The sequence below is a fragment of the Thunnus maccoyii genome, chromosome 21 (assembly GCF_910596095.1).
Source record: "Thunnus maccoyii chromosome 21, fThuMac1.1, whole genome shotgun sequence".
NCBI lineage: Eukaryota > Metazoa > Chordata > Actinopteri > Scombriformes > Scombridae > Thunnus > Thunnus maccoyii.
This window is the reverse complement of record NC_056553.1, coordinates 3116655-3128012: the sequence shown is the minus strand read 5'-3', so window position 1 is coordinate 3128012 and position 11358 is coordinate 3116655.

Sequence of the window (11358 nt, the reverse complement as noted above, 5' to 3'; positions counted from 1 at the left end):
CTGTTCACAGAGTAGAGCCACGACCAACTTTTTTTGCAATGCTATCATGCAGTTTTGGTTTGACTGTTGTCAAAGCAATCTCATCCTGTTTCTTTGCAGTACTATTGTTGCCTCTCAAGTCAATTTATTTATATATCACCAAATCACAACAAAAGTTATCTCATGACACTTCATATACAGCAGGTCAAGTGTTTATTCATGGAGGGAATGTTGGATCTCTGCAAATTAACCAATAACGATTACTTTGTAGGGCCACCTGCCAGAATTACGTCAGTGCTCACCTGGCATGAGTTCATTCATGTTTTCCACAGTTAGACCCACAAAATTTCAATAGTCCAATGACAACCCCCCGAATTACCATCGGTGTGAAACCAGCCTCCAGGATGTACTGTATTTCTCAGATCCGCCAGTGTCTGTTGGTCAGTGGAGATACCACCAGATTTATTGTGGGCATTGGTTTGCTTAGTTACGTCTGTGTCGTATGATCATGTAGTCTGACTTCATGTGTATCTGTACCATTACATTTAAACCCTGTAATTTAGACTCTGTGTTAAAAGGTCTTTATCTCCCACACTGTTCTTTCTATGTTGAAGTAAAACTACTCAAATTAAAACTACTACTTTAATGTGGTATCAGTTATTTTATTTTAATTTGAATGTGCTGAAGCACAGAGCCTGAAGAATAAAAAAAACATGTTACTGTCCAAATACTTATTGTCTGGACTGTTTCTCCTCACAGAGCTGCTGTCTGGATGTGATGTCATGTTTGTCTCTTCCTGTGACTGACCTTCTGCTCCTGAGCTGATGTTCGGTAACTTCCCCACAAGGTCATTCCTGCTGATCTTCTTTAAAATACTCTTGAACACGCGCACAGCTCCAGGAAATGTATAATTCTGCACCATCAGATCCACCACATCCCGCATCTTCACCTTTGACAGCTTGATCTGTTTGATGGGTGGGATGTTGCCCACCTTTTCATCCTTCAGGTGCCACTTGAAGTCTTCAAATTCATCGTCTCCTAAATCTTCCAGAATGTCAAGGAGGTCCTTCTTCGTCATCTTGACTGTCTGGTAAAATCAGAACATTGATAAGAGAACAGTTGTGTTTCTGTCTGTCTGCCAGTATAAACTCATTCTTTCTACTGGATCTGACTGGTTTGACAACAATTCCAGTTTGGCTGCAGTCATTTAAGTGTTAGAGAAACTCAAGAGGATCTTCAGTTAAAACGTCTCACCACAAGTCTACTCAGAAGCTGCTCTGAGGCTTTCTACTGGATCGAGTTTTCTCAGTTGTCACGGAAATGTACGTGTGAAAATTGACATTTTTTGGCTTAAATGTTGAGAATAAAGGTTAAATCTTATACAAAAGTTGACAAATCAATCTCACCACAAGGTCCATTTAGTCTGTGATTTTGATGATTATATGAAGATTTTTAAGAACTCAACACCTTTTCTGTTGTGCAAATAAGAAACACAGTTTAGGTGTTTTTGTCAGAACTGGGCCTTTTGTTTCTAACTGCTAATGCTACAAGCCCTGTATTGTAGTACTGAACACGTTCTTTGTTGATGTTTGAGGGGAATGCAGTTTACACTCTAGTTTCTATGGAGTCTACCAAACAAATGTAATGTAATGTGATGTGATATCTTACATTGTGTTTGGAGGTTTTTCTTCATAACTGATAGACAGATTCTTCAGACTGATCTGTCTTCTCCTTCCTCCACACAATCACTCATCTTCTGGACTTCAGTCAGTCTGAGAGGTAAACCAGAAACACTGATTGTGAGCTCAGGACAGAGTTCTTTTGAAACAAGTCTGTACAAGTCTCACATCCTGTACTGAGAGAACAGAAATAAACAGTCTCATACACACATACAAGTTATAGCATAAAGAACCCAGTCACAACTTCACCTGTTAAATTAGGACCTGCTTACTTTCTTTAAAAGCAGTGTGAATAGTCAAGCTAATACAGTTGTGAACTGGGAGTTGCTACTTTGGGTGCTGGTTCCTGGAGTAAAAAACCCCATTTCCCATAGACAATGTTACATGACTCATAATTTGTCACTTCTTCCTTACATTTTGGATGTAAGGAAATGGACATTTACTCCTTTTTGTGATTTTTGAAAACTTTTATTTTGTCAAATGGTATTCTCTGCAGTGTGATTTATCTCAGTTCCTTCTTATTATACTTTTTCTTTATCAGTTCACTGTTCTTTTTTCTTTATTGGTTCCTTGTGCTTTGTCTTATTCTTGACACTGCTGCTCTCTGGTTAACCATTTTGCACCTATCATAGGACAAATAGAGGCACCTCTTTAGTAGTTTACTTACTCTATGACAGCTTGTAAGCCTGATGTTAGTCTGTTAGTCTAGGATATCCTACTTCAGGTTCCCCCTTTGCACACTATATATATATATATATATATATATATATATATATATATATATATATATATATATATATATATACACACACACACACACCAGTGGATTTTGATATGTATTAATCTGTATATATTTACTGCATATTTTGACACGGTTCCCCTCTACAAGACTGCTGATGCTGAACCCACCTAAAGGCCTTCATCATTACAGGTGATATCTTACTTTTAAGGCACTTTCACAAACATGTTTAAATGCCAAACAACAAAAAACACTGTACACACTATGAAAATGGGGTCATGTGTTTCTGTCCACCAATCAGGATTAAGCAGTATTTGAATCAACATGTGATGACAATGGTCAGGTTGTTTGTTCATGTTGCCAGGTCCCTGTCAATCAAATCTGGTCAAACCACAACCACACCGTCCTGACAGTTTGAGTGTTACACCCTGAGAATGTATTTTTCCCCAAACTTTTACCTTGATTGTTTCTGATTGATCATAAACACTTTATGTTATAGTGAAATACTTACACCAAGTTTTCAGGGTTTAAGAGTTCAGAGCCAAAAATAACAACACACACCACAGAAGAAAACACTAACAGTCTCCATACGGTGATCTCTACTATAAATAACTGATTAACAATGAACAATAAAAAGTCTTTCAACCAGCGAGGAGGAAGTATTCAGGTCCTTTTACCAAAGTAAAAGCAATAGTGTAAAGTACTCCATCAAAAGTAATAGTCCTGCATACAAAATCTTACTGAAGTACAGAAATATTATCAGCAAAACATACTTTAAGTATCAAAAGCAAAAGTGCTCATTATGTCAGTTATATATTGTATTATGGCTGATAAATAAACACGTAGCTGATCATATGGAGATAATGTGGACTATTTTGTCCTCTATTTTCATCTAAATTAATCTATTTTATTAATAATTTTATAATCAGATTTGTAGGTAAAGTTTTATAAAGTCAGTATTTACTCCAGCTGTCAGATACATTTAGTGCAGGACTAAAAGTATAAAGTAGGAGAAAAATACTGACTCAAAATTGCCTTCAAGTACAGTAAAGTAACAATAACTAATGAGAAAATCACCTCTAGTTTAATAATTATACATGGTTTTCATTCACTCACAGAAAGAAGACTTTCCTCTCAACTCAATGAAACATATAAACCATCTCCTTTGTCATCATGGCACTTTGCAGATAACTGAATCTGAACTACAACATTTCTATAATCATGTGTTTTGCACTCTTAAGCTGTTCTTTCCCTGCTCACACAGCCACATTTAAATTACCGTCTGTCCAGAATAACGATAAAAAGAAATAAACATTTTGATAATAATTTCTCAGACATGTAATAAATGATCATGTCAGATGTGAACATTTTCAGAAACAGAGATGAACTTACTCTACGTATTCCCGTCTTATCTTATGTCCATCAGTGCAGCAGCTCTCTCGTGTTGTGACGATGTCTGTAAAATAAATTATTATTCATCTCAGTGGAACGACCTGCTTCAATTAGAACTCCAAGTATCATTGTTAAATGATTGAAACTTCTACTTCATCAGTCCCTGTTACAGTCAGCTAAACTCTGTTAATCAGCCCTGTGTGTGTGCAGGCTGCTGTTTCCTCATGACTGAGGAAGTTTCCTCGTATCAAAATGTGCAGTCGGACTGATCGGATGATAGTTCCAGAGAATCAGAGTTCACTGTGAGTCTACCATGGTTTGACCTTTTTTAAAAATATTTTCTGGGTGCTTTTTAAGCGTTTATTATAGTGACAGTGGACAGATGACAGGAAGAGGAGAGAGACAAATGAGGGGTGACACGCAATAAAGGTGGATTTGAACCACAGATGTTGAGATTATGGGGTATGTATTTTTACCAGTGGGCTACCAGGGTACGGTTTGATATTCACTGTAAATCCATCGATTACAGTAGAGTAAGAAGTAAGCAATGTTCAAGTCTAGAACTCATACTGGTATCTCTACACTGCAGTACTACAATGCACACTGTGGTACCGTTTTGTGTAGCCCCAGTTCTGTAGTAATATTAAGAGTAGCAGTAAGAATAATACTGGCAGTAACAGCAGTTGCAGTGATACTAGTACCACTAACAGCAGCATTAATACTGGTAGTACTAACAGTGATATAATAGTAACAGTTATACTAACAGCACAAGTAAACCATTAACCCCGACTGTGAACTCAGAATGCAAGATTCAAGACAAGTCTGTTCAAATGTCACAGGAAGTTCTCTTTGGCTTTAAACATATTTTAAACTCTGCTACCACAATAAACATTATAATGAGTATTTTCTTTTTAGGTAGGTATTAACAGTGTTAGTAATTTTCTGTAATAACTATCATAATTAAACATATTAATAGGACAATGAATGACCTTTTTGAGTTTCATTAAACTGAATGAGTTATTTTTCATTGGGACATAAATTACGGCACATTAAAATCAAATCACAACACAGAAAACAAGTGAAGAGGTTTAAGGTGTTTCACTGTTGTCCAGCAGAAAGCAGCATAGACCTGCCAACACTGAATACAGCACTGCTATTAGTTTTCATGTGAAGGTGCAGGGCAGCTTCTTTCAAATTAAAATGGTGATTTGATTAGAAAGAAATTAAACAGAAAAGACTTTTGCCATTGATTTTCTTTTCATTAGGACACAGTAAGTACATACATAATTTTAGGGAAATACATATAACAACATTTACTGTATTTCATTGAATTTATTTCTTTGATTTGTTTTCATTTAGATATTTTAAATCTTCCATACAGTACTGCAGGATTCTGATAAACCTTTAAAACTGAGTTAAGATATGATCAGAGTTTACTTCTCCACACATCCCTTTGGTTTTCACATTCTATTATTGTACCCCAGACAAAGCACAATGAGCACAATGTAAAGGTTCCTGCCTGCATAACATTCTTCTGAAGCTAATACGACAGTAATGGTAGGTAGCGAAAACCTTCCTTTCTTTATATACACAGAAGTCTACAGTCCTCAGGAAGGAAACTGACTGACCAGGTAAAATAAGAATGTTTTATTAACACTCACCGTGCTCAGACGTCAGTTTTTTATCTGCTCTGCTCCGTCATCTCAAAATGGAGTCTGAACAAACATACTAAACACTTTCTGTTTCAATACTGCCACTTACAAGAGATAGTGTGTGTGTATCTCTTTTGGCTTTAACAGGTTAAATTAAAATGGGTTTTGGTCGAAATGTTAGTACTTTATCTCATCTTTGTATTGAATAGATGTAAATTTGTTAAGTTGTGTTGTTAGTAACTGTTTTTCTTTTGCATTTGGCCTTAATTTGTTAAGCTGAGCTGAGGGGCAGAGCGAGAGACAAGAAGCTTGATGGTGCAGACACACCGAATCCATTGACGTCACGTCGATAGATCCCATCCATTTTCTAGACAAATTCTCCCTGACTTTAATTTTATCCATAACAGTTAACAAGGAAATAACAGGTCATGAAAAGAAAAATCTTTCTAATAAATGAAGGAAGTTGCTCTGGCCGTCGCCATCTTGGCAGTGCGTGACGCTGCCTAACTCCCAGCCAATCAAAAATGGGCAAAGAGGCGGGCCGAATGGCTGAAACAAGCCACCTAGCGGCTGGCGGACCTGTCACTCACAAGCAGCCATGTCCTTCATTATACATAACTTTACGGCTTAATAAAACTTAAATGGGTGAGTTATAAAAAGAATCACCCTCCGTAAAGTTGTCATGAAAGGAGAAATTAGCAACAGAGACCAAAACCGTTTCTTGCACCAGGCTGTAAACATGTTTATTTCTGCTGTAAAGTTGGGCATTTTAACATGGGGGTCTATGGGGATTGACTCACTTTTGGAGCCTCGAGTGGCCATTCAAGGAACTGCAGTTTTTGGCTTCATTTTACAGCCCCGGAGGTTGCCACTTGAAAAATACCTCATACACAACATTGCCTCTAAAACATTGATTTGCTTCTTCTTCTGCCCGTGAACGAGCGTAAATACAGACAGCAACACTCTGCCATTGCAACCCAAATTGTGGTTGGAGGCGGAATTACATCTGTAGTGTTAATGACTTGAAAAAGTTTAAGAGACTTTAGCTCATGAGTCCAAAACCTGGGGTTTATTCCAGAAAGTGAGTTTAGTGAAAACTCTGAGTTTGTTAACCCTGAGATGAGGGGTTTCTGTTCCAGAAAGAGAGGTAACTTAAACTCTGGGTGAGTTAATACGGTAACTGACTCTGTGCGGGAGTGTGGGACTTTTGTCTCCCCATTCTGGCAGTGAGAGTAATACAAAAACACTGTTGACATGATTACATCATAGGCTCTGCCGTAGCCTACTCCGTTGCCACTGTTACGGCTATAAAACGGTGGATAAATTGTTTTGAGCGTCAGACAACCCCTGCAAAATCACTCGTTTCACTATCAGAATTTAATCCATTTGTTCCGATAACATTTGGAAAGTCTAGAAGAGCCGCACGATTAAATTATTTTATCCCCATTCAAGTTAGCAGAGAGCTAACCGGAACCGGCACAGCTGGTGGAAGTCTGTCGTGCACCAGCTCTGCCCATAAAGCATTTGCAGTATGCATTCAACTGGCCAGCGTGGGAATGTCAAACCCAACACCAGATTTAAAAACTCTGTATACAGTGAAATACAGAGAGATTTACCTGGCCGTGATAGGCTTAATCAGCGTTGTGTGAACGCGTTTGGTAAGGGCTTGAATGTAACGGATGTTTATTCATATGTAAAAGTTCCACACTGCAGATTTAACAGCATTTCAGGGACTGTTTAAATTAACAACATTTATTTGCATTTGTTGAAGTATTGTCATTGAATGGTGTTGAGCCAAGATCCACATAGACTTCTAAACATTTACTCTGAACCTCGACACCTTTACAACTGCAAATCTCCAAACTCATTATTACTGGTGCAGACTGTGAGCTTGAAATCATGTCTCTGTGTAACATCTATTATCTGTTATCTCTCTATATCTTTTTAACTTTCCATTGTATTTTTCGTCTTCAGTTGCTGCCCCGTTTTGACTGGATCAGATGAAACCTGAATACTTCTATGTAAAAAATATGTATTTATCATTTATCATCCATTAAGGAAATTCAAGTCTGGTAAATGATGAATTAATGGACAACACTGAATAAAACTTTGTTAACTGCTATCTTTTTTAAGATAAATGTTCACAGTCTGTGCACACACATTTATATACATTCTACGTCCACTGGATTATTATGGAGGCTCTGCCTTTTATTTATCTGATGTCATGGTGAATTGTAAGATCAGAGGTCCGTTAATGATGGCTTATTTCTTTCACTACTCAAGTGCTTAACTCAGAGTGAACATTCACAGAGTTGATTGAACACACACTGATCAGCTGTTCTTGGACCAAAACTCAGTTTCCCATCTCAGCTTCATCAACTCAGAATTCAGAGTGAGACTCAGAGTTTGATAAATCTTCCGTAATAGACCCCTGAAAGGAACCACTGAGAGAACTGATCGAGTCTGTTATAGTGTTTCATTACAACACAAAAAAGTTCAAAGACGTGCCATCTATGGGACATTTACAGTGTGTCAATTTAATTATCAGGTCTTAGAATTTTTATAGCTTATTAAATTAAATGTCAACAGGCATTAACCAATACTGATAGGAGCTTCTGTAGCCTGAATGTGTAACTGAAGACTATTTTTAAATGACAAAATATTAAAATATACTATTGTGAACATGTGACTGCTTCAAGGGTATCTATTCAAATAATACATCGGTAATGAAAACTAATGTTGTAACTGATTGATCATGAAGAAGAAGAGTATGAAAGAAAGGATGAAGGCTATTAAAGAACTACTATTTGTATTTTGATTTGTTGGGTGTATCATATACATATATACTATATATGTGGTTTGGTGTTTGAGAATTTCATTGTAATTTATAATTTTACATACTTCGATGAAGTATGAAATAGCTTGAAAAATAATAATAAAAACTGAAAGTGAAATAAAAGGATCTGAGACTGAAGTGTTTATTGTAAGTCACAGACTGGTTACCTAATAATTTTATTGAATATGATTATTAAAACAGTAAATTTGGTCTTGCCAACACATTCCCAGTTTGACAATTAAAAAACAAATTTCATTATTATGAACATGATCATAAAGTGCTGTAAGTATTTCAGTATGAATTAAATAGCGTGAGTAAAAAATATTTTATTATTACAGTAACATGCATGGTGTATGGAGATTCTGAAGAGCTGGTTCCTTATGTGAAAGTCACTGTGTATTAAGAGATCAGTGACTTCATGGCATCATGACACAAACCACCTATCCAGAGAGAAATCTGCAGAATGAATGTAACGTTGACACAAGAAGAGCAATTTGTGTTCATAATTTGTTAATATAAACACAGATCAATTCTCCAAACTTCTCTTTATAATTGTTCAGAGGGATGAAAAGCATCCAAACTCACTTCACATCAGGAAAAATGCAAGTTTTGGGGGTTTGACTGAAATTCAGCAAGCTGTCTAATCTGAATAAGATAACTAATTATATAACTGCTAATTACTTCATTTTAAAAATAAAGTAAAAATTTAACCATCTAAACAATAAAATTCAAAACAGCAAAAAAAGAAGATTATTGGCATTTTAGGTGTTTACCATCCATTTTACTGGCAGAATACTTTTCTCACCTTTCATACCAGAATGAACTTTTTCAATTATATATATTGGTGCAATATAACATAAAAGAAGACATAGGAACATAAGACAAGGAAGTTGGACAGTGTCAGAACATACAGACATTAAGACAAGACAGTAAAACAGTTTACATTGAACTGGGAGGCTGAGTTAAACAAGTTGAGAATAGAATAGAATATAGAATAGAGCAGGTTGGTGGAGGTGTTTTTAATTGTAATCTTTACTTTTTGGTTTAGTTTCTCCATCTGACCAGCCCAATCTTTGTCCTCAGTATTTTGTTTTATTTATTCATTTATATTTAAGCAGTATTAATAGGCTACAGTGGAAACCTCTTGTATTAATCACAGTTACAGTGATCAACTGCTTATATGGATCAAAAAGCTCGGGACAGAATCATTCCTATACAAATGCTGTTTAAATAAACTATGATAATTCTATTTTCTTTTTACCTTACTCCCATAATACATGTATGATGTGTATTTAGCGGCTGCAGCACCATTATCAGGCATTGAAGCACTTCTGCAGGGTTGTGTGGGGTGGGTGGTTTGAGTGTTTATTTCTAACTGACATGAAACAATCAGAAAATAACATTTTATTCCTCTCATTCATGCTACCACTGCTCGCTCTCCTCATCCACTCTCTAGCTCACTTGACCACTGCCTTTCTCTCTCTCTCTCCTTCCTCTTTTCTAAAATGAGTCAGGAAGCCGTCAGCAAAGTCTAACTTTACTTTTAACATTATTAAACAAGGAGAAATGTCCTCTCCTTTTCCTAGTAATGTTTTTATCTTCCCTCATGGCAGGACTGTACAGCCTTACAGGTTGCATTTCTCCAAAAGTTGATTCTGGTTCAACTTTCTCGCTGTGGCGCTCTTGAGGTCCCCACCCCCCGCAGCCTAAATGCACAACCCGTCTGCTGCCAGCTGGTGACCTGAGGCTGATACTGCATGCACATTGAAACCATGACAGGAGGGAGAAAAGGAAAAAGTCATTTTCTCTCAATGAAAAATGAGCTCGTGCCAAAAACCAGCCAGCAAGATGCAGCAGCAAAACAGGCATTTAAACAGCTGTTCTGTATTATGAAATGAAATTCACTTCAATTCAATTTTATTTATATAGCGCCAAATCACAACAATAGTTATCTCAGGGCACTTTTCACATAGAGCAGGTCAAGATCGTACTCTTTAATTTACAGAGACCCAACAATTCCTCTATGAGCAGCACTTGGCGACAGCAGTAAGGAAAAACTCCCCTTTAACGGGTAGAAACCTCAAGCAGAACCGGACTCTAGGTGGACGCCATCTGCTGTGACTGGTTGGGTTGAGAGAGGGGGCTCGTCTTAAATGTAGAGAGGACATGCAGCTGCATTCTGGACCAGCTGGAGAGTCTTTAGAGACTTGTTAGGGCAGCCTGTAATAATGAATTGCAATAATCCAGCCTAGAGGTAACAAATGCGTGGACTAGTTTTTCTGCATCTTGTTGAGACAGGATGTGCCTGATTTTTGCGATATTACGTAAGTGAAAAAAGACAGTCCTTGAAATTTGTTTTATGTGGGAGTTAAAGGACATATCCTGATCAAACAGTCAATAAAATTCAGTAAATAGTGAAGCTGGCCATTTCATTACTTTATATTCATGTAATAAATATACAAATGTCAATTAGATGGTAATCTGCATGAGAAATTAAGAAAAAGAAAAAAAATTGGTTCAGTTATAATAATCATCCATTTATAGTGATCACTAGAAGTAGTTTCTACTGTATTGCAAATGTACAACAGTTACCAACAAAATAAAATATATAATCAAAATGTATTCATATTGCGAGGCAGTTCGCTCTAACAAAAAACTTTTGCTAGTTTTATCCCCGTTTCCATGAAAATAGATGGGGTCTGACTAATACTCATCACAATTAGTTACGTCAGTAGACTCATATGTAATGAAACATAGTTTACTATTCCAGCAAGTAGGCTGACCCTTAGTAACGACCTAGCAATAGGGACGATTTCTAGTCCCTGTTGAGTCAGACATGTACATGCACATGGACACAGATCACAGATCAGTGATTGCAGTTTGGTTTTGTTTCAGCCAATGTTTCACGTTTTCATTAAATGTTTTCATGTTGTTTATCTAACCAGAAAAACGTCTCACTGAGATTAAAAATGTCATTTACAGGAGTAACCTGCCAAGATATCAACAGCACATAAAACATAAAGATTATGAAAACATATAACATAAAATGAAAAAGGTATTTTAAGGCTGAAGGATCAGCAA